Source organism: Notolepis coatsorum (genome assembly GCF_963971535.1).
Source record: "Notolepis coatsorum genome assembly, chromosome: 17".
Classification (NCBI taxonomy): domain Eukaryota; kingdom Metazoa; phylum Chordata; class Actinopteri; order Aulopiformes; family Paralepididae; genus Notolepis; species Notolepis coatsorum.
In genome coordinates this window covers 59008269-59033236 of record NC_140181.1, presented here as the reverse complement: position 1 = coordinate 59033236, position 24968 = coordinate 59008269, and the positions used below count along the sequence as shown (strand labels likewise).

The window sequence follows — 24968 nt, the reverse complement described above, 5'->3', positions numbered from 1 at the left end:
GACTAAGGAAAATGTTGGGTCCCGAGGCTAGACCAGTTGAGAACCACTGCACTACACCACTAAGGTACCCATATACATGTCGAAATACTTCCCAAAGGTCAGTGAATACCATGACCACAACACCAGAGGGAGTTCCACAAATCATGTTCAACCCAGATTCGGCTCAAACAAGGGACTAAACATGGTTCGCAATTATGCCACAACAATGTGGAATGCCCTACCCACAGCCGTAAAATAATGTGAATCCCTACCCACCTTCAAAACCGCTCTAAATGAGCACCTACGGGAGGCTGCAATTCGAAACTGGCCCTGGTAAATGTCCAAGCCCCCACCCACCCAACCCCCTCCAATGTAGTTTCTTCCCCCTCAAATGTATATATTCTCTTTTAGAAACTCTGTAAATAAACAGTACTGTATATTTGTATATATTGTATGTCATAAATGTCTGGATGTAACAGTAGGCCTACTGTATATCTGTATGTCGTGTATGTCATAAATGTTATGAATTGAAAATGGGGGACCCGGCCTGATGTAAACAAGACGAACGTCTTTCTCTGGTCTGCATCCCCTTAACAATTGTGTGTAATGAGCCGTACTGTATTGTACCCATTCTGCAATCTGTTAATACAATGTTCAATCAATCATCACCAGTTGGACTCTAGTCTAATGGACTGCTCCGGCGCGTGTTTTCTGGAGGCGGTCGAAAAAAGGCAACTTTGGCGCTGGTTATGACGCGTTGTTCCTTCGATATAGTTACGCTACATTCGTTAATGCTCGGAGGTGGGAAACGCCGCGTCATATCCGACTAAAAAGTAATGTGCGTTCGAGCTACAAAATCGGAAAAACATCAATCTAAACTTTTTTGGCCGTTTTTTTTCGTATAATTTGCCTTGAATGAACTACAAGTCACAAAGACATTTTATACAGACAGATAGCTAATATACAAATGTACTCTTATAAGAGCGAGCCGATTAGAAAACCATCAAAACAAACAAGTTATTAAGGTTTTAACATGGATTTGATTGATTGAAGTAAGGATGGTAAGGTTTTAATTGTACTGTACATCAGAGAATATATATATTTGAGGAAGCACTTCCTACCCTTCATGTGTACATTCGTGTATATAATACAATTCATATATATAAAACCTTAATAACGTGTTTCGATGTGTTTTCAACGCCTAGATCGGCGCTGCAGATCTAATCTGTTAACAAGTGCCTCAGCCCCCGAATTTCCCGATATAATCGAATGCAGCATTAGGATGCGATGTATGCGCTTGTACTGTACTTTCAGTTTAAGTTAGCATTACTTATACTTAGCATATAGCTTTGATATATAATTGTACAACGTAATTCAGTGATGTGGTACCATCTTTTTACATACATCTTATTCGGTAAGTACCTATGAAGTTCTGTGTCCTCCAGTCGGAGTAAAGTTACACCCACAACACAACTGAAGTGCGGTCGAAAACATTGTTTGCTGCCAGTTTGCAGCATGTGGACACTTCCACAAGTACTTTCAACGTTACCTAACCTAACGTTCGATTTCGTTCAGTTTGATACCAAACGTTACAGTGACAATTTTACCAAGTTTACTCAAGGACCACAAACAACCTTACATGACTGTGACGCCCAAATATAACATTGTAGCCCAACTGTAGGCCGGCACCATATCTAACAGAAGCAGGCCAGGGAGATTTATCCCCTGTGAAGTAGTAGTAGTAGTAGTAGTAGTAGTAGTAGTAGTAGTAGTAGTAGTAGTAGTAGTAATAATAATAATAATAATAATAATAATAATAATAATAATAATAATAATAATAATAATAATAATAATAATAATAATAATAATAATAATACATGCATCCACACATAACTGGATGCCTGGTTATGAAAGCCAATTACATTTACAACTGGGGAGATTTAAATGATTTGGACTGATTTTGTATTACATTTTTCAATAAAAATAATGGTTATGATTAGTGCAAGTATTGTTAGAAATAAATGCTGATTATGCTTATCAGTTATAATAGCAGTATTAACCGTGAACATTCCTGCAGTTCTGTCACAATTCAAGCACTCATCTATTACAGAATATTGTGAACTTGGCAGTGAAGACACAAACAGGATTAATCTATTACAGAATATTATGAATTTGGTTCATAATGCTAGCATATAATGGTAGTGTCTGTCTGGTTAGGAACAAGTTATAATGGTTGGATTATCCAATGGGGGGTCCGGGAGGGGGGGGTTCGAGCTGGAGCATATGTATGTAGGTTTTTAGATAACAGGTATTAGGGGTATATCCTGTATAAGACATTTGACTAAATGGTAATTTCATTGGATATGCACTGTGAATTAATGCTTGTATATCTTATCGTGTGTTGTCATGTTTGTTTATATGTCTGTTTAAAAAATAATAAAAAAATAAAATACAAAAAAAAGAATATTATGAATTTGGCAGTGAAGACAAACAGGATTAATCTATTACAGAATATTATGAACTTGAAGACACAAACAGGATTCATCTATTACAGAATATTATGAACTTGAAGACACAAACAGGATTAATCTATTACAGAATATTATGAATTTGAAGACACAAACAGGATTCATCTATTACAGAATATTATGAACTTGAAGACAAACAGGATTCATCTATTACAGAATATTATAAACTTGAAGACACAAACAGGATGAATCTATTACAGAATATTATGAACTTGAAGACACAAACAGGATTAATCTATTACAGAATATTATGAACTTGAAGATACAAACAGGATTAATCTATTACAGAATATTATAAACTTGAAGACACAAACAGGATTCAAGATTTGAAGTCTCCCCTGCAGTCAAGAATCTAAAAAGAATTGCAGAGGGTACACTATAATTTTCAAGATTTTGCAAGAGTACACTTAGAATCAGAATCAGAAAGGTCTTTATTGCCAAGTATACTTTTCACATACAAGGAATTTGCTTTGGGCGTTACTGGTGCGACATTAGCGGACAGACATTAACAGACAGATAATACAATAAAGTGGTTGAGTAAAATAAAATGAAATATGAGCTAAGTTAAGCACAATAGAATAATATATTGAATATATGAAATAAAATATAGGCCAGGGCTGTACGACTGTATAAGAGGTTGAATAAAATGTGGGATATTAACTAAATTAAATATAGCTCAATAGATAGATATAGTACAATTATAAGTAAAAATATAATAGGAATAGGAGTAGGCCAGGCCTGTGCAACTGGGCAGATGTGGTCAATCAATTATACAATTATATACACTAGTTAGAATGAAGTAACAATACAGTGGGCAAGTATATAGTGTACCCATGTGTACTTCTACTACACTACTGGTTCATATCACTTCTCAAAGACTCACCTGAAACAAAGCAGCCATGTCTAGCAGCGCAGGTGTATACAATTTATTTCCAATGTAGAGGAGCGTATAGACCTGTTCGCTGTATACGTCAGTCGTCAGACTCAGTGTGCGTGCGCATCAAGGGGTCAAAAGGAACGTAATCCTGGTCAGAACAACAGGGCAGACTACAACAATATATTTGCATTTGTTACCCTACTAGCGATCTAAACAATCAATCCATGCCAAAGCTAATGTAAAAGGTGAAAGACTCACACTCACAGCCATGCTGATTTGGCTAAATGACATCCAGCCGTTTTTGTTTGAAACTACTTTTAGTCAGGGGAGTGTTAGGGTTTGAAACCGATCTCAACAGCACGGCACAGACAGGTAGTTCAGAGTTAGCCAAACACTAGGGCGTATTTATTTACAGAATCAAAAAGAGTCAAGTAACAATTCTGAACAACAAAAAAGGAGACTGCCTTCGGCAGAGTTATCTGCGGCTCTGCAGATCCTCTCGGTGTTAGAGGTGGGGAATCGGCGTTGACGCCGTTGCGGCTCTGCAGATACTCCCAGCTCCAACTCGGAGTGGAAACGGAGAGAGAGAGAGAGAGAGATCAACAACAGTCCAACAGTACACAGAGGCAGTGCAGTTCAGTCCTCCCTTAGCTGAGTCCAGAACAAAACAAAACGGTACTTCTTCAGTGTTTATCCAAAACACACAATTTAGCTGAGTCCAGTGCAAACAAAAACGATACTCTTCAGTGTTATCCAAAACACACAATTTAGCTGAGTCCAGTGCAAACAAAAACGATACTCTTCAGTGTTATCCAAAACACACAATTTAGCTGAGTCCAGTGCAAACAAAAACGATACTCTTCAGTGTTATCCAAACACACAAAAACAGATAATCCAAAAATGGTTTGGTTCCAAAACTCACCAAAGCGCAAACGCGTACAGCGGGTAACGAGGCGCAGCTCCAAACGGAGGATCAAGATATTCACCAGCGGCAATCCAAAGATGTCCTGGAGGGAAAGTAGACGAGGCACAACAACGGGGGGAAAGCAGGCAGAAGCAGTAGTATTCAAAACGACCCGACCACGATTGAAAGAAGGTCCCAGTATATGAAGCCTCTGGAGCGCTAATCACAAACTATGACAGGTGCGTGATGGAATTGGATAATCGCTCCTGAAGCGTGTGGCAGGGAATGGACCAATCATCACAGTACCTTAAGAAGCGTGTGGTGGGGAATGAACCAATCCTCACAGTACCCCCCCCTCCACGGGAGCCACCCGGCGACCCACTCGGCCCCGGCCTGCCCGGATGGGACCGAAGGAAGCCGGCGATCAGGGGCACTGGAGAGGGGGACAGAGACAGAGGCCCGGAGACGGGGACAGAGGACCAGTGAGGGAGGCTGGAGACGGGGACAGGGACCCGGTGAGGGGGGCCGGAGAAAGGGACAGGGAACCGGCGAGGGAGGCCGGAGACGGAGACAGAGGCCCGGAGAGGGGGCTAGAGACAGGGACACAAGGGGAACCCCGGGGCGAAGGACTGGACGCCGCCTGAAGACACTGGGCATGACAGGAGGGGCTCCACCCCCTGATGGTGCCGGAGGACCAGGCGATGTGGGGCTCATGCTGCGCGAGCCAGGGCCGACCCAGGACTACGGGGACAAGAGGGGATCTGGTAATAAAAAACTAGAGTCTCTCAACGTGGTTACCAGCCACAGTGAGGAGGACAGGATAGGTACGTTGAGTGATGTCAGCCAGGCGGCGATGATCCAGCGCGAAAACCTCCAAGGGCCTCTCGAGGTCCTCAAGTGGAATGTTGGCCCGGGTGGCAAACTCAACGTCCAGGAAACTCCCATCAGCACCAGAGTCAATGAGTGCACCCACCGTCGCCCGCTGGTCCGCCCAGGCTAGGGTGACGCTCGTCAGACGGTTAGGTGGTGCACGGGTGGGGGAACAGGAAAAGCGGCTCACCAGGATCTCCCGGGGTCCCGGCGAGCCTGGTCTTCTTGGCCGGGTAGGGCAATTGGAGACACGGTGTCCATCCCGGCCGCAGTAGAGGCAAAGGCCGGACCTGAGCCTGGACTCCCGTTCGGCCGGGCTAAGGCGGGTGCGTCCCAGCTGCATGGGTTCCTCCTCGGTCACAGCTCGGGAGGGAAAAAACCCACCAGTCACGGAGGGGGCAGGACGGTCAGCAGAACGGTCACGAGGACGGGGGGTCTGGGGAACGTCTGGGGGTCCCAGTCGTGCTCGCTCACGCCTTCTCTCCCGGAGGCGTCCGTCGATGCGGATAGCGAGGCTGATTAGGCCCTCGAGAGAATCGGGCTCCTCTTGGGTCGCGAGCTGGTCCCTTACTGCGTCGTTGAGCCCCCTCAGGAAGGTGAGACGAAGTGCTTGATCGTTCCAACCGCTCTCCGTTGCGGCCAGTCTGAACTCCAGCGCGTAGTCTCTGACACTGCCACTGCCCTGCCGGAAGGTGCCCAACCGAGCTCCTGGGTCCTGGCCACGAGCTGGGTGGTGGAAAACTCTTCGGAGCTCTGCCACGAAGTCTGGGTAGGAGAAACAAAAATCGGCCCTCATAGACCAGGAAGCAGTGACCCACTGTGCTGCTCGGCCCGTGAGCAGGTTAGTCATGTAGGCCACTCGGGCTCCCTCTGACGAAAATTGGCTGGGTTGATGAAGGAAAACCAACTCACACTGCATGATGAATGTGGCACAATCCTCGAAGTTACCCTCAAACAGACGTGGTTCGGAGAGACGGGGCTCCCGAGGTGCGAGGTCTGCCGCGGCTGCGGGTGGTGATCTGGCTGAGACTCCTGGGACAGGTGGGGTTAAAAGCAGAGTGTTTAATGCTGTACTGAGAGCCTGTAGCTGGTGCAGAATAACAGCCTGCTGATACCCCTGGGTAGTCTGCTGGGTGGCCAGAGTGTCAAGGGCAGCCAGAATAAGCTGGACCTCGGCCCGGAGGTCCTGTAAAGCAGCCGCAGCCGCACCCAACTGTTGGGTGTGGTCGTTGACCAACTCGATCTGGACCGCCAACACTGCCCTGACCCTGTCTGTGTCGGCTGAGGTCGTCATGGTCGGGTCGTAATGTTAGGGTTTGAAACCGACCTCAACAGCACGGCACAGACAGGTAGTTCAGAGTTAGCCAAACACTAGGGCGTATTTATTTACAGAATCAAAAAGAGTCAAGTAACAATTCTGAACAACAAAAAAGGAGACTGCCTTCGGCAGAGTTATCTGCGGCTCTGCAGATCCTCTCGGTGTTAGAGGTGGGGAATCGCCGTTGACGCCGTTGCGGCTCTGCAGATACTCCCAGCTCCAACTCGGAGTGGAAACGGAGAGAGAGAGAGAGATCAACAACAGTCCAACAGTACACAGAGGCAGTGCAGTTCAGTCCTCCCTTAGCTGAGTCCAGAACAAAACAAAACGGTACTTCTTCAGTGTTTATCCAAAACACACAATTTAGCTGAGTCCAGTGCAAACAAAAACGATACTCTTCAGTGTTATCCAAAACACACAATTTAGCTGAGTCCAGTGCAAACAAAAACGATACTCTTCAGTGTTATCCAAAACACACAATTTAGCTGAATCCAGTGCAAACAAAAACGATACTCTTCAGTGTTATCCAAACACACAAAAACAGATAATCCAAAAATTGTTTGGTTCCAAAACTCACCAAAGCGCAAACGCGTACAGCGGGTAACGAGGCGCAGCTCCAAACGGAGGATCAAGATATTCACCAGCGGCAATCCAAATATGTCCTGGAGGGAAAGTAGACGAGGCACAACAACGGGGGGAAAGCAGGCAGAAGCAGTAGTATTCAAAACGACCCAACCACGATTGAAAGAAGGTCCCAGTATATGAAGCCTCTGGAGCGCTAATCACAAACTATGACAGGTGCATGATGGAATTGGATAATCGCTCCTGAAGCGTGTGGCGGGGAATGGACCAATCATCACAGTACCTTAAGAAGCGTGTGGCGGGGAATGAACCAATCCTCACAGGGAGTGTCATGGTTTCTCCATAGAGCCTGTTTTTGCGAACATGTCTTTTTTTTTAAACTTTATTTTTTAGCGTTTATCGCTTTTCTGGTCAAGCATGACCGACAGAAACAGGTTGAAATGGGATGTACTGTAGAGCAGGGGAAGACATTCTGAGAAATGACGGCGGGTCCGGGAATCGAACTCGTGTCCCCCAGATCCGTGACGAGCACGGTTTTCCCAGACGCAGAAATAGCGCCGAGATATGCGGTGAGCTACGGGAGCTCCCCTTTTGCGAACATGTCTATGCATCCACCAACTGGTCGCTGCAAATTGGAGTGACTTGTGCACTACAGTATAAACTGGCAAACTAGGCGTTGCAGATATATGAATATGAATTAAGATCCAGCAACTGCAAGGCCTATTATTGCCTACAATTTTGTCAGATACACATTTGAGTGGACCATTTAGGTAGAAAAAGAGAACGTTTATGACCAAGCCCTATGATTGAAAGCTGTGAACCAAGGACCACCCACCTCATCGCGCTTCTCCAATCAGCTGTCTGTGGTGTTTCCGTGCTTATTCTAAACAATGACATATATCATGACATTTTACAATGCAAACCGATCATGGCGAGATAATACTCACATTGTTGGATAATAAAATGGATCATTATTAATTAATTATAAAGGCCGGACTGGAAAAATCATTCAGACGGGAAATATAGTGCGAAATATAGCCCCAGTCAGGCCACTTTTTAAGTGGGAGAAGAAAGGTTTTTATTTTCTGCAGGCCAGGTGACCAGCCCTGTCGGGGCCTTCCTGTGGGGAAATTCGGGAGAGTTTTAATCATAGAGTGAGATAATTAATAGATATAACAGAATTGTTTGTCACTCTCCCAAAACATGCTGGTGGCTGTATTTATGTATTTTATATTTTTATAGCTTAACATGCAATGGGGACATTTATGATATTGACATAATTTGGTATACTTGCCAATGTCAACGAAGGAAAAAACAACTACAACAATCTAATATACCCTGTAGAGCCATGTTGTACTTTTTTAGCACAGCAGCTCGCACAGGTAGTGGGTAACTCAGTCATGTGATTTAGCTTCTAAAGCGGGTATTGCTGATTGGCTCCAGCATGGTATGTTTATAAACAAGAAACACGTCTATACTCAATCCATACTTATTTGATGCCTACACTGTACTCATAACTACCTACCTCAATCTAATCTATAGTCTATCCATATAACACTGTATGATAGCAATGTACAATAACACTGTATGCATTTTACATTTTACATTTTTATATATATATGTGCATGAATATCTGTACTGCTAGTATGGTTTACTACCATAGTGTAATTCATACTTGTACCACTGCATATAATAATACTGTACATACATTAGCTTAGCATATTTACTCCGTAACTTCATTATATACTCCACATATTCACATGTTATATATTGCTATGCACTTTACGTTACAGTTTTTCCCACAAACATTCCCACAATTTTGCAGTTGAACGCACCTCTGAGCAGCTGGCTTAAACGGAAGGTTGACAAGAAGATCCAGTACGTTAGGTTATGACTATAACCAAGTTCTGTTAGTTAGGGGCGATGCTTGGCATCGCTACTGCACTATCTCGCGTACGTGCACGCGTACTGAATAAACCACAAATGTACCTCTAATACCAGTATTAGTCTGACCACACCCCTCATCAGCTTACCTTCATAAGCAGGTGTGTGGTCACCTGCTCTCCTCCTTCCCAAGCTTTCACCACAAGGTGAGGACAAGGGCTGCAGCGGCGTCCGATGCCAAGCATCGCCCCTAACTAACAGAACTTGGTTATAGTCATAACCTAACGTTCTGTATCGTTAGTGGCTTAGCTTGGCATCGCTACTGCACAAGGGAGGCCAAGCGGAGCCACTTGGCTGACAAATACACCCCGCTGACAGCCCCCCAAAACCATCAGAACAGGGAGGGCCGAGCCCCCCCGACCCCCCCTAATGGAGGGTAGCCCCCCTATTAGGGACGTCACGGGAGGGCGACGGACCCGACCGTGCGAAGAGGCACTCAAGCAACTCAACGCACAGGGTGAGCAGACCGTGGCTTGACCCCACGACTACACACACGCACAACCCGCATGCCACCCGGGAACGAACGGAGGAACAACCTCGTTACTGCCCCCAGAATCACGGGGTCAAGGGCAAACCCAACCCCGTGGCAAGGCCGTAGCAGCGGAGCACGAAGGAAGACCCAGACCCACCAAAAGGACTGGACTCCCTGGAATGGGGGCCCGGAGAAGTCCATGATGCCAGCATCAAGACCCCACCAGGTGGGCACGTAGTGCCCCGCCCCCCACATCGCCAGCGTATTCGGACAAAGGCCCCTCAGTTACTGCACCTGGTATTCCCAGGCGGAACCAACCAGGCCAGAACCTGCCCAGCTTCCGAGATCGGACGAGACCGGGCGTGTTCAGGTCGGTATGGCCGTAAGCCGAGCGGGCCCCGTCCCCCCAATAGTACACCGCCTGGCACACTGACCCTGCAGAATAGGCAGTCAGCATGGCCGTAAGCACACAAAAAAGGTTAACCAACGGAAGCAGGCAGCGCACCGGGGAAAAACCAGGCAACAGGCTGTTAACCCTAGCCTGGAGACTGCGGACGAGACAGGCGCCAGAGGGGACAGCTGAACACAGCCGCCCCGGCGGAAGGAGCGTAAGCTGGCGGTGTTGCATGACCAAGCCCCCATTTAACAACCCCCACCCAGAGGGGTCGAGGCAGAGAAGGCTGACACGATTGGCAGACGTCATGAACGTGCAGGGGCACCCTCAAACGGTGAACCCGGGAGTTGACACTGCTCCAACACACCAGGGAATCAACCACCTCGGTGTTACCCAATGCGGTGGTTGTTCCTATAACCCCTCAAGAAAAAACTCCAAAACACACCTGCGGGTATACACCGGCTATACCGCAGTACAAGTGTTCCAGTTTCCAAAAAGGGTTAACCCAGGCCTACGGGTCGCAAACATCACTTCGGACCGGGCCTGGCGGTACGGGAAGCACAGGGTCACCAGAGGAGGTCAAAAAACCACCCCCACAGGCCCCTCTTCGCCATGCGTGAGAGAGGAGCGAAAAATAATGGAGAACCAGCCCCTAAGCACACCGTACCTGGTATTCCCCGGCGGTCTCCCAACCAAGTACTAACCAGGACCAACCTGTGTAGCGGCCGAGATCCGACGAGATCGAGCGCGTACAGAATGGCATGGCTGTAAGCCATGACGACAGTGCTGAGTAAAAACATACCCAACCAGGGTCTCCATAGCGCTTAACCCTGTGACACCCAGACCGACCTGGCATTTTTCCCCCTGAAAAAAACCCAAGTCCCTCAGGGTACCAGAACAGCAGATCTGCATCCCCGGCGGACAACGGGTTCAACTGATCTGGACCAGCGTGACCAGAACCAGTCCCGTGCCCTAACCACGCCGACATGCCTACTCCAGGAGAAGGGCAGATATGCGTGTTGATCTTAACATGAAAAGAAGGCGCCACCCAGACGTCGGGACGAACCGCGCCTGGTGGCCCACCCCAAGGGCGTGAGACCCCACTACATATGTTCAGATCCATCCCGTCATCATCCCCCAGACATGAACGAGAATCCGTCGACAACCCACCCAGGTCATGGGATGTGGTCGCCGGAAGAGGAAAAACCCCCATCTCAGTTGCTTTATAAAAACGCTGTTTCAACCACAAGCAACTAAGGCGTGCCAGTCAATCGCCTGTTTACAGCGAGCTAGCACTATACGTGCGTCGGGACACACCCCCATCAATGAACAGGCTATTTAGACCTGTCATTGAATCCCCAAGGCGCCCAGGGGAACGACAAGAGGGGTGTGACACTCCCTAACTCCAACACTTCTGGAATAGAAAGAAGGAAGCATCAACAGTATGTATCCCAGTCTACACAGCCGGGGTAAAAAATGTTCACATTTTTACATCCCACCACCCTCCCATAGGAAAGAGACGGGGATCCCCAGAGAGACTTCCCACGCGAGCTGTACAGATTGAAAAGAATATATTGCACCTTGAGCCATGTAAAAAACTGGTTTTAGGGCCTCCGGGGAAGAGGCACCGAACCCATACACACTCAATAAACGAATTGAATCGAATATACATACAATAGAAAAGGACCCTTCTAGAGGGTCCACTCACTTTGACAATCTGAGGAGGAAGGCTCTGTACTCTGATGGAGGCTTCCTCACATGGAAGAAGGAGTCCGAACTCACAGAAGGCCTGAGTAGGCGCTTGGTGAGGAGGAGCCCTGACCACCCCCCCTGAAAACAGATCCATCACATGGACCTGAACAGCACACGGAAGTCCTACCAACAGAGACGCGCACGGTGACGTACTCTATGGCGGGGGAATTCCTGCGGTGCACACGCCCAATATACCAGGCCGTGGGACCAGGAACTCCCTCCCCCCCCCCCCCCCCCCCCCGTAACGTGCCGAACCGCCACGTGACGGGAACCTTGAAGGACAGGGGGTGTACCCCTGACCGACAGAACAATGGGGAGAGGAAAGGTTACCAGTTCACCCCTTTACGACCCCACACCCATGATACGACGTAACGACAAAAAGAGAATATGACACAGTCATAGTCAGCTCTATGAAGCGTTTCACAGCTCCACACAGCGCACGAGCTAACCTGCTATCTGATTTTTACTAAGGAAAAACACAGAATAGAGAGGGCTCTAAGAACCCCGGTCCAACATACACATGTGCTTCTGTGGCCAGTACAACCCAGTTGTAGGTCACATGACACACACAACCCATCATCACCTACAAAAAATGGCAAAAACACTCAACAGAGGAACGCCGTTTTTTTCACAATGAGAGAATACATCATTCTTGATTAGTATCGACCACAGGCCTTGCTAAGCACACATGACAGCAACCAAACCAATTTCCCTTTAGGAAATAAGTTTCTCCAGCAGATTTAGCACAACCTCAGCAATCAGGCTGAGAGTTACATCGTATCCCTACCACACAAAAGACACAATTAATGCACAACATGTCTGATAGGAGGTGATAAAGTCCCCAGGGAACCGGGGGGGGAAACACAATCCTCCTATTTTACCCTCAATACGGCCAGTTAAAACAGGAAAACCTGTTAATGTGTGAACTCACTGTTCATTGTCATTACAGTCTGAGAAAGAACATTCTTTTACTCACTCGTCACCAAGCATAGCTTCATAGGTTAGTTGCCTTAGTAGTGAGTACACGGTACACATAAACACCATGATGTTTCTCACACAACAACCAGATCAATACATCACAACCTGCACGGAGAAGCTAACTGCCAGTGACAAAAACAGCTCACACACAACCCGCAACGTATCTCAAATGCATTGCAACAACACACGTTTTGGGAAAAAACACCGTTATTCACAATACATTTAGCAAGGTAAAACCAGAAGACGTGTTATGAGGTCTGGCCAACCCCGTACCTGCCCGGAACGCAGATCAGCGAAGTGCAGTCACAAGCCACCGTAGAACACAGCCGTCCCGTGTTGTTCGATCCGGGCAGCGTCGCCGCTCCACCAGTCGCTACAGTCCTCTTTGTTGACGCAATCCCCGTCTAGGCTCAGGCAGGGTCGACGAACATCCCCTGTCAAGGATGACGTCGTGGTCAAGAGTGTAAAACATGTTAAAAATCAAAGCACGTTCAACAGAATAGCATCAAGCTAACGGCTGCTCCAACCGTTCGGGTGCTATTGCTTCCGCTCGCGAGACGCCGATCTACGACGCACGCGATCAGGAGCGCGCTCCCGGCGGCGCGCGAGAAGCCAAGCTACCCCGCGCCAGGCCACCGACCGGGTAACCGTAAGCTATGAACATGTAAACAATGACATAACACTCACCCAGACAGGCCGCCGTTCTGAACCCTCCTCACTTTTTAAGAGAAAAGAGAAAACAAGACGTCAACACCGCTTCACAACGGTGACATTAACACGTCCGGCGGAATCAGCACAGTACCAACTGGCCTGTATAGCTGACTTTGAACATGAATCTGCCGCTATCGCACATTACATGCACATATCCCCTCGTGAAGGAATACTCTCATTTGGATATGAAAGATGGGGTCTTAACACGGTGACAGAGAGAATCCACTCGTCCAGAACACACCGGGATCACCAGTGTCAATGGTCGCGGCCCACTAGTTAAAACTATAATGGTCGCCAGACCAAGGCCTTCTGTCGCCTAGACGGCTAAACAAAGGACCCTAGCCTGGGGCCGGTTTCCATAAACTTTGTCAAGTAGCCCCCATAGCACTAACAGACAAGTGGAGCCCGCCAGCAAACACTACTCACCCAACCTGGAACGCACCGCTCCTCACAACAGCGGCATGTCCGACAGTTCAGCTGTGGCCTGACAGGTTTCACCCCAACAAACACAGCAAGGAACTGCAGTTGAGAAGCATGCAGCGGCGTGCTCCCAATACGAAAACCGGTGGAGGGTTTGTAGAATGATCATCATCTTCTAGACACTCCAGTACGAAGACAATATCGCCGTATTTTCTCGAAAATAGTGAGAGAGAAAATAAAGATATGATGTCAACGTATCCTTGTTTCCCAAGCTGTTCCTAATCCAATTTCTTCCATCATGGTGTCAAGTGTGGGGATCTACCGAGGCACCTCTTCCTTGTGGTGAAAGCGAGAAGGAGGAGAGCAGGTGACCACACACCTGCTTATGAAGGTAAGCTGATGAGGGGTGTGGTCAGACTAATACTGGTATTAGAGGTACATTTGTGGTTTATTCAGTACGCGTGCACGTACGCGAGATAGTGCAGTAGCGATGCCAAGCTAAGCCACTAACGATACAGAACTAACGTTGCTAACGTTACTAGTTAACATTAGCTAAGCTTAACTCAAGTAAACTGCTTTTGTTTTGCAGGATTCATTCTGAATGCTTTTATGGTTCCTATGGAAGACTGCGATCCTGCAGAGTATTTAAAAAGTGATGCACAATGCTGTCCAAAGTGCAGTAAAGGTAACTATCCCCAAAGGTCTAACTTAACGCTGCATCGACTACGAAACACATTCTCCAAGATACACACTTAATGAGTCTTAACCCCACCCTGCAACACAACATGCTACCTATTTTCATGGGATAACAGGGATGTGTAATATTCTCCTAAATAGGTACAGTTGTTCGGAGAGATTGCGATGAAGATTCCAGCACATCATGTGTACCTTGTGTGATGTCTACCTACATGGACAAGGCCAACGGCCTGTCGCAGTGTTTCCCCTGCAGTTCCTGTGTTGCAGGTACAGTCACTAGTACATAAACTTCCCCGTTTACAGTATCAATCAAAAGGTCTATTTTTTCAATCATACGTGGGTAAAGTTGGTTCAAACTCCCAGGAATTACAGGTAAAGGTAAATGTCTGTCAGATAAAGATCACACACTAAGAATGATTTGCAAATGATATTTGACACAGATACACTAGTGTAACTTTAGTTACCAGCTCAGTAAGTTGGTTTAGGTGTAGCGATGACATCGCAACACTTGCACTGAATGACCAGAGGATATTCCAGGAAGCGGCATTATGTTGTAGACAACTTCCATACATAGGTGGTCTGATATGACTGACTGATATCCCAAATATTGAAGTTTAGTTTTACAAATTCAGATCCAAAACATCAAGATATGGCCAAATACATTTGGTCATCTGGCTAATTGTGTTATAACCCCCAGGTACAAACCACTGCCTTTGAAAATGCATACTGTGAAAATTAACATGTCAAATCTTTTTTAGAACAAGGCCTGTTTACCCAAAAGGAGTGCACTACCACCAGCGACTCGGAGTGTGGTGTTTTAGATGGATACTACTGCACAACCTATGGCCCAGTTTGTAGTTCTGCAGAGAAACATACCCACTGTGCACCTGGACAGAGAATGGCACTTGGTAAGAAAAGTCTATAGCCATAATTATTTTTGGACAATGTGGTGGTCATTGACATACTGTATAGATTTTCTGTGTTAATCTGATTTGAAAATATTCCTGGATATCCCAGGTTATTGCATTGTGAATGCATAATGTTCTTTTCTCACCACTAGGAACCAAGAAAAAAGATACAGTATGTGAAGATTGTCAGCAAGGCTATTTCTCACAGGATGGTGTGAACTGCACTCCTCAGACTAAGTAAGCTGTCATTATTTAGTGTTGGTGATGATTACTGTAGTATCTAGTTTTCAGATATTTGCAATGCAATGCCCTGAACCCTTGCACCTTGTCACGGGGTCCAACAGGTCCTGTACATATATTTTTACGTTCGCTGTCTAGGGGACAACCAGAGCCCAGTTGTCCTGTGATCCTGTGGTTTAAGTAGGTACACATTAGCTTGGCTTGTCAGACTGGGTAACGATAACAGGCTTACCTAGTTATCTGGCTAACGAGTTGGTCCAGCGGGCCTGACCAGCTCCTCGGTCCGCCTCCCAGTAGCTGACCAACCCTCTCTGTTTTGTGGTTGCTTCTTTGAGTGGTCAATTTATTGTAAAGACAACGACAAACTAACATAACATAAACAAGACATACTGAGAGCCAATCATATTCCTATAATTTTACTAGAACCGGAAGTGACTGTAAACTACTAATCATCATCATCACTAAAACAATTGTCAAAGTCGATCTCTTCGATCGCCATCTCTTCCTCTGCCTCATCACACTCGTACTCTCCATGAATGAATGAATGAATGAATGAATGAATGAATGAATGAATGAATGAATGAATGAATGAATGAATGAATGAATGAATGAATGAATGAATGAAAACTTTATTTAACAGATTGCAGAATGGGTACAATACAGTAAGGCTCAATACACACAATTGTTAAGGGGATGCAGACCAGAGAAAGACGTTTGTCTTGTTTACATCAGGGTCCCCCATTTTCAATTCATAGTGACATTTATGACATACACATACATACATGTCATCCTCCTCATCCATGTTATTTTTTGCATAATCTGCCTCCTTATCAAGAGCTTCTTGCTCTTCTTACTCCACTTTCTGGGCCAGTACCTCAACAAGAGAAGGACGGAGGATGATGATTTGTAGTTTAGGGCACAAAATACAAATAGAAAAAAAGACTTGAATGTTGTGTAAAAAAAAGAAGATATCCAGAACAGAGGACATATTTACCGCATTACATACATGTAGACCTACGTAAGAAATGGCATTGAAAGCAGCACTCTTGTATATAAGCATGCCAGAGATATATGTGACCACTTCAGAAATTGTATTACTATCTTTAACCCTCAAAACATGAGTCCACATCTTTTTTTGTTCAGTCAGCTACAATATGATGTGTCTTTATTGGTAAAAATGCTTTATTCTTTGTAAAGGTGCCACTAATTTGCATACTAGCTCGCCACAAACAGGTGATCATTCTGGGAATAGTTTTATTATGATTTTTTACCCTCAAAATATGGGTCTAGACAACCTTATTTGCAATATTGGCTGAAATAGCGACATAAATATTTTGATGATGGCGTCACTAATTTGCATATAAATTATACATGGGACACTCTGACAGATTTTTAACATAGCCTATCATTTTCTACAAATTTATTCCAATCTAGAAACACTGGTTAACAATATATTTCCAGGGGGTGCATGATAGTATCCGCTTTCCTACTCAGCTAATTGGTAAAAATGTGATTATTTTGTATTGACGGCACAGATTTGCATAGGCTACTTACATAGAAACATGTGATCACTCTAGGGATAGTGTTATTGTGATCTTTGACCCTCGAAACATGGGTCTAGACACCTCATTTGTTCAGTTATCTGCAATATTGGCTGAGATATATTAAACAGGTCTTTTTGCGACTTTTTGATAATCGCGTCCTTAATTTGCATATAAATGATACATGGACACTCTGACAACTTGTTAACATAGCCTATAATTTTTTTCACCTTTTTTCCAATCTAGAAAGTCTGGTTAGAAGTATATTTCCGGGGGGTGCATGATACCCGCCTCTATCTACTAGACTAAATGTGCTGTGACGTTGTAAACGTGTTATGAAGGCTTCACTATGGAGGTCGAAATCCAAATTCCTTTAATAAATAGCAGCTGCCAGATAGTCTGACCCATTTACATCATTCAGAGTTCATGTTTCCAAGACCTTTCCAAAATATTTTCACATTCCACAACTTTTCCACGATTTCTATCAGTGTGGGAATAACAAATTCTGTGAACGAATTACTATTATTTTAATTGAGTTAAAATTGCTCAAAGAAAAATCAATCATGAAGAAATTACGTTTTACAGTCATTCAAAAATTTGCACATCACAATTATCTTTCTTCTTTTATCAAACCATAAAATCTGGTTCCACTCAAGGTTACAGTAGCGTTAGCAAAGCAGGTGCTTACGGTTGTGATTTGGTGACAGCAGAGGCCTTCGTCTAAATTAAGTAATGGGGCGCAGTAGCAAAATCTGTCATTCTTCCGGCACCCGGTGTGTCAGTTGGCGACTGGTGCCGGTACAAATACAACCTCCTTCAGCTTGGATTTGTAGTCTCCGCCTGAGGGCAGCCAGGAAGGCGTGGACACGTGGTCTAGATGCCGCCTGCTGACAAACAAAGCTTCCTTGTTCTTTCTTATTCTTAAATGCTTCAGCTCCATGAGCAAACTTTACACAATTTAATATTTGTGTTCGAAGGATTTTTGAAAGATTGAACACATTTTCACAAATTCTCTCTTTAAAACAAACAACCTTTAGTGTGTCTCTCTTCTGACCACAGATTGTAGAGGACATGAACCTGTTGTGAAAATGTGTGTTTTCACCATACAGTAGCAATATAAAGTAGTCCTAGCAGTAAAGATAAATGAATAAATATTGTGTGAAGGAAGCAAGAAACTGGATGAACAATTGGATGCAAATGTCTGGATATGTCAGACATGTCTGGAGGCACCTAGTGGTCAGTAATAAACTACAACCATAGAGAAAAGTCAAGTCTTTCCATTTCTAGAGCAGAACAACACCACAATCACAGTGGGTAGCGCTCTGTGTTCATGTGTTCATGCACAAGTTTGTCTGTGCAAAATATGTTGCAAAGTGTGACATGTTTTTTGCCTCAACTATTCTAGTTTGAATAAAAAATAAATACAGTGATATTGATATGTTATTACATGAATCCATCTAAAAGCTTTTACTTACTGGATAATGTAACAACCACCAAATAATGTAATACAGTGGCTCGGGGGGTAATCGGTTGTCTGGTAATCGGAAGGTTCCCGGTTAGATTCCGGCTCCTCCCGGCATTGTGTCCTTGAGCAAGACAATTAAAAGAACATGCCAACATTATGGGAAATATGCTTACCATCTTCTCCAGAGTCAGACAAGAAGATAGATACTAATTTCCTCTTTGTGAATTCAGTAGAAAGATATCCGGCTGCAAGTTAGCCTAGCTTAGCACAAATGAATGGAAGCGGATACGGATCACTAGCCTAGCTTAAAACTCCAAAACATACTGTACAGAGAGGAAATTGGTATCTATCTTCTTTTCTGACTCTGGGAAAGACAGTAAGCGCATTTCCCATATTATTGGTGTGTTCCTTTAATCCCTAACTGCTCCAGATTGCACCGTGGCACCGTGCATAGTTGCCTCCACTGTCTGTGTGTGAATGTGAGTGAATGAGAGTGAATGAGTGAATGTGAGGCATAAGTTGCATATAACTACATTCCATTTACCATTTTCCATTTTGATTCTTAATTTCTGTTAGTAGAAGTCACATACATGGTGTGGCCTGCATGCAATGTTGACACATTATTTCATACTCCCTTCAAATTGCACTAGCAGTGCAAACATTTGCTAAGAAAAGGCTGGTGCCAATTTCTCACAAACAAAAACACAGATGGGGGGAAATCATTAGGTTAAACTTATAGGATAAAAAAAATGGGGGGAAAAGCACCTTTCTAAAAGCTCTGTAATCTTTATCTTTTTTTATCCTACAGTTCAGCATGTGGAAGTCAGACGGAAGATGCTGTCTGTGCCAAAGCGTCAAGACATCATTATATTTTGTACATAGAACTCTCTTTATTCCTAATAAGCCTAATCATTTTGTTTTCTCTCCAAGGTTAGTTTTCCTAATGTATTAAAAATCTTTAATTTCTTCATCTTCTATTTCTTTATCCATCCATTTGTTAATATTCTTAGTTCATGTGTAACACTAACTGTGTAACATTGTATGAAACTAACTTGGCTTTCTTCTACTGCCATTTAATATTATTAATAATAATTTTAATACCTCCGTTCTAACAACGGCTTTGTGGTCTTCAGCTCAATTTCCTAAAACAGTTTCATCCCGCGGACGGGTAGAGAACATGAAGGTACGGCTGGATTGTTTGTTTACTCTCAACTATGATTTGTGTTTACCTTGAATGTAAAATGTAAAATACAATTATTTTTGCTCAAACTAATTTCAGTTACAAATATTTGGATCTAAGGCCTAATTGCCTGCCCCATATGCTGTCTATATAACGATTTCTAATGATAACATTTTGTGAATCATGTCATTGATTTCCTACCTAGTCACCTGTGATGGAAGTGGGTACTAGGGAAGATGGAGAAGGAGTCTACGCGTTAACTTGACAGGTCGGTGCTTCCTTATTTGTTTATTCTATTGCCCACTCCATCTTTATTGTTGTGATTGTGTTTATATAGTCTATAATTACCGGCACATACAGTATATGTAAATAATCAGCTCATTCGCACTGCTCCATCTACACTTGAGTACATTGCTGCTCTAATACAGTAGCCTCCCCTTATTCTTATGTTTTCCCATTTATATATTTTCTTAAATATCTGTATAGGTTCCCCTTATTTCTATATATATGTTTTGCTTAACACCTGCCTTGTTTAGTCTGGTTGAATTGAACCCTGGAGCGTTTAGCCCAGGAGTGGTTGGTGTTAAAGTGCCCTGGTCTGCCTGTTTGAGGTGGTCTCGGTCAGCTTACAAGTGAACGTTTTTGAGGAATCAAAGCAATCGGACCAAAAGCAGTCCAATTTAATGAAGCTGCATTCTTTTTCCATATATTTCCAAATGTGTGATTTCTCATCACCATACGGTTTTTATCTTCTCTGCTGGTAAATTTAAAATAGCAAAATAATGTATTGATAGTAAAATACCCCACATGCATAATTTGGGTAACAATAGCCTACAGTGGCGCATAATTAATCACGGATAGTGAATTGGAAAACGTATAGAACAATTGTGCAAGCCAAAGATCACAATATCCAAAATGATGTCCAATAAAAGGATGACCTGCGTGATCACATAGTTTTGTTTAGAAAGTTTGGTTAGTTTGTCAATTGGCAATGTGAAACATAACCAAACCAATAATAAATAACAATTTCACTTTTGATTCAGACCATTTCAAACTAATTTAGTTGTGAAACTGCCCTCATATATACTTTTTCCTAGATATCTTGGTATGGTATCGGTTTACAATCTTACATGTTTTACCTGCAATACTGCTGTGATGCCCTATAGTTTCCCGAAGGGGATTCATAAATGATCTATCTATGGATGAACTAAAGACTACTTGGTTTCTTGTTTTTCAGAGAGGAAAGGTGGGAAGAGTAGTGCCAGTTGGATGTTGAGTGGAGATGTTTTGTTGACGCCTTCAATCTAGTCAACATAAAGAGTCCACTCCTCGATATAAACAGTCCTAATGTGGTGTTCAGACTACGGCCTACAAAGCTACAAAATGTGACCAGCTACACTGAAGCCAAGTCGCTGTTGCTCGAGCACCACAGTTGTTAATCAGTATGACTGGTAGTGGTAGTACTAGATTATTAGTAGAAGAGAAATCCTACTAAATGTTATAAATAAGATAAGATAAATAAGATAATATAAATAAAATCATCGCCATAACATGAATTATATTTAACATTAACTAACATAACTCTGACATTGTTGGAGTTTAAGTTAATAAAATGGACCATTATTAATCCCTGTGGGGAAGGCTCTCAATGCCTTTCAAGACCGATGCCAGCGCTGATGCAGGTGGGCAATTTGGTGGCTCAGCCCACTTGCGCCAAGATGGATGGGGTGACAATGGGTGGGGTGTGTCAATACAGATCCGCTAGCACTGTACACTTTAGGTATCCATTTGAGCATAAGATCACACCCGTGCAGACACTGGTGATCTGAGCTCTTTTTGTGACCGTAGTCTAGGCGAGGACGCACAGGAACATCTGTCCACATTCCAACAATGCACTATAAGAGAAAAGGACATGAGGACTGAGGAGAGTGACGCCGGGGTTTCGTGCGAGAACAGCTCGCGTGGCCGTCCACATCGAGTCCGACTTCAGAGCGGGCAGAAGCGCACAGATTTACATTGGAACAGCTGTAAATGCCTAGTCTATATGCGAAGTCAGTCCCTGTTTGAAGTTTTTTTTAAAGATTTCCAGTTCCAGTGTTCTATCCATTTTGCATGTATAACCCGTTATTATCTCATTAATTAGAATGTTAGAATGAATTTTAGAATGATGAAATCAGTGTGACTGTACTCCTGAAAATGTATAGTATGGTTTATTTGTATTGGGAAAGATACAGACACATTAGCTGGTTGAACAACATCTATATGTGTGGTAATAATGCAGATATTGAGTGCACGCCTCAAATTCCAACCGAAGCGGAAAAATTATCTTCCCGCCCACCCGCGGCCGGTGTGAACAGTTAACATGGGAGCGAAAGTGAAGCGCTGATCGCTCGCCCGCGTGCCGCGTTCGGTGTGTTTGCGCCGTGACAAGACAAAATAGTAGGCTAGTCCTTGCATTTTTTAAATCTGATTAAAAGTAGAATAGGGTGCGCTGTCTTCTCAATGAACAGAGGCAGGCGCGCAGACAGTTATTCATTTGGTCCTCAGACGAGTTCGCCAGCGGAGATTCCAATCATTGCGGTCCTCCATACATCCGGCCAGTTCCGTAGAGCTCTCCACTCCTGCGTCCTTCCTCAGTACGTCCACGTATGTTGCCGTGGGACGTCCTCTTGGTCGGTGCCCGTGTGTTGGCTCCCAGAGCACTAGCTTGCTAGCTGGAAGTTCCTGGTGTCTGTGGCAGTGACCTGCAAGTTTCATCCTCCTGGATGCCACCTTGTCACTCAGCCTTGGTAGCCCCCCGTCAGTGATTTCATAAGTGGTTGCACAGTGTTTTAATGACGTCACGTGCATACGCGTGCACGCCCGCACATGCGCATAAATGTTCCCTCGCGTGCGCACAGAACAGCTCCGACCAGCATTATGATTAGAATGATTATTATGCATACATAGTAGGAAACATGTTTGTATAGGAAATTACTAGTTTTTGTTTAGTTTTTGTAAATATTGCCTTGAAATAGAGAAGCTGAAAAAGGTAGCAGGATGTAGCATTCAATATATAAAGAAATTATATTGTCAACAGATATGGTTGAAAAAGGGCGGCTGAGTGGCGCAGTGGGCAAGGCGCTCGCCACTAACGCAGGAGATGCTGGTATCGAGCCCAGCTCTCGCCGTTGCTACCAGCTTGGCCGGCCATCATACTAACACAATTGGCAGTGTTAGAGGGTGGGAAAGCCGGTGGGTGGGGATTGGACGTTGTGGACAGCGACTCCTACAGGTCGGTTGGGTGACGCTGGTGAAATTACTGAATTCACTTGAATCCTTTCAAACCCCTGTGCTGCGACTTGGTTAGGATTTTACCAGAATGTTTCACAGGACATTGATTGAAAACTCGGCTCGAATTTTACAATTGATGGCTTATTTTGAAGGTATGAACCTGTAGTTTCATATTATGTAAAAAAATTTAATAAAATAATAATAATAAGTGAAAATTCTGAGGGAGGAGGAGCTCAAGAGCTCAGACTCTAGAGGGTTTTAAACTAGGTTTCCTTCTGAAGCACAACTTAAGAAATGTCTCATCCTTCCAGTCGGCAGCATTTGTCACATAGTGAGAGATTCCACAGCTCAAGCAAACCCCCACCAATTGGTACAGGGCTTGTATTTTGGTTTTGCTCTTCTCGTTCTTTGTTATGCTATTGTTATGCTAGTGTTATGCAAAGACAAGTATAGCTAGGTGAGTACCGGTACTTGGCGCACGGCATGACGAGTCGAAAGTTGTGAACGCATTTTTGTGTGCACGCGTGTGCATGTGCGTGCACGTGCTTCTGCTCAGAAAGGTGGTGGAACGTCGTGGTACCGCGTGGCATGAGCACTGCACCCCTGCCCCCGTACAGATGCTTGTTGGTTACGTGCTCGTTCTGGTCGATGTTCAGTACCACACGCAGCATTCTGGTGTAGCATCCGTCCAGAGACTTCTGCAGGGTGGGCTTCAGGGTCCATGGTTCACAGCCATAGAGGAGTACAGACTCCACGGTTGCTTGGAAGAAGCACATTTTTGTGTCTGGGGAGACTGGATTTCCACACGCTATTCATGCCATTCAGGGCCCTCCATGCCAGTGCTTTCCTCACCTTAAGGTCGTGTTCTGTTGAGTTGAGTTATTGCTCATATTAAAAAATATTTCCGAGCCAGCACAATTAGTCTACACACCGAGTCTGCAGGGCTAACTGTGAGGAAGGTTGGGGACTGTGACAGGAGACACGTAAAGCACAACGACTCAAACCAAGAATGATTATGGTCGCTGGCAAGTGCTCTCACCACTAGACCAAGCCACACATCCACCCTGATGCAAACACAGCAATACCATGATTAATTTAACGGTTATTGTTAAGATAGAAAATTAGGGTTATGGTTAGTTTAAGGTAATAGTGTGGTTAAGGGCTTAGGGTTTTGGTGAGGCTATCAGAAAAGTGTGTTTCGTAGTAAAAGGTAAAAACACGCCTCCCATCCACATGCTCTAGGTCTGTTCCCCTGGAGGGGAACTCATGTTTTCTGAAAACATTTAAAGTATTCGTTTTTTTAATACGTAATAATGTAAGTGTAATATATGTTTTTCTAAAACATTCTGTACCTTTGTATATTTGTATATATTTTTTCTTTTTTTATTAAAATGTAATACTACTTATATATCATTTATTTTTAAATAAATATATGTTTTTGTTTTTATACATGACTTTATCCTTGATCTGGATAGTGGAAAATGCAAGTGTGTTTCTATGGCAACATTAAAGTGAAGGTTAAATGAATGAACTTATTTCACCTTTTGTTGATTGTTTTTTCAAGATCAAAACATGGATGGATAATAATTTCTTACAGCTGAATAGTGGAAAAACAGAGTTACTACTTCGGTTCAGGCCTGACACTAAAAAAGCTGATGCTGTAACTGCACTTGGTCCACTAGCCGCTTACCTGAAGCCAAGCTCAAGAAATCTGGGGGTCATCTTTGATAAGTTTAACGAGTACTTAAAGTCACTTACCCGGTCTTGTTTTTTCCAACTTTCCAGCTAAATTGCGCCCCAATATCCCATATCACTGTATTGAACAGGTTATTCATGTTCTTTTTTATTTCTTCATGAATTGATTACTGTAATTCTTTGTTCACTTGTTTTGACAAATCAGCTTTGGTTAAACTACAAACTATTCAGAATGCGGCCG

At 44.2% G+C, this 24968-nt stretch overlaps 1 long non-coding RNA gene across 1 annotated transcript; it reads left to right on the top strand.

Annotated features, from left to right (window-relative positions):
• The first annotated feature begins 1271 nt into the window (after window positions 1–1271).
• On the top strand, window positions 1272–24544 carry LOC311243864. Its single transcript, XR_014620680.1, has 9 exons — window positions 1272–1393; window positions 14319–14414; window positions 14567–14692; window positions 15184–15333; window positions 15486–15570; window positions 19388–19509; window positions 19713–19762; window positions 19965–20027; window positions 20997–24544. It is a non-coding gene; the product is annotated as an uncharacterized lncRNA (long non-coding RNA).
• Window positions 24545–24968: the final 424 nt, after the last annotated feature.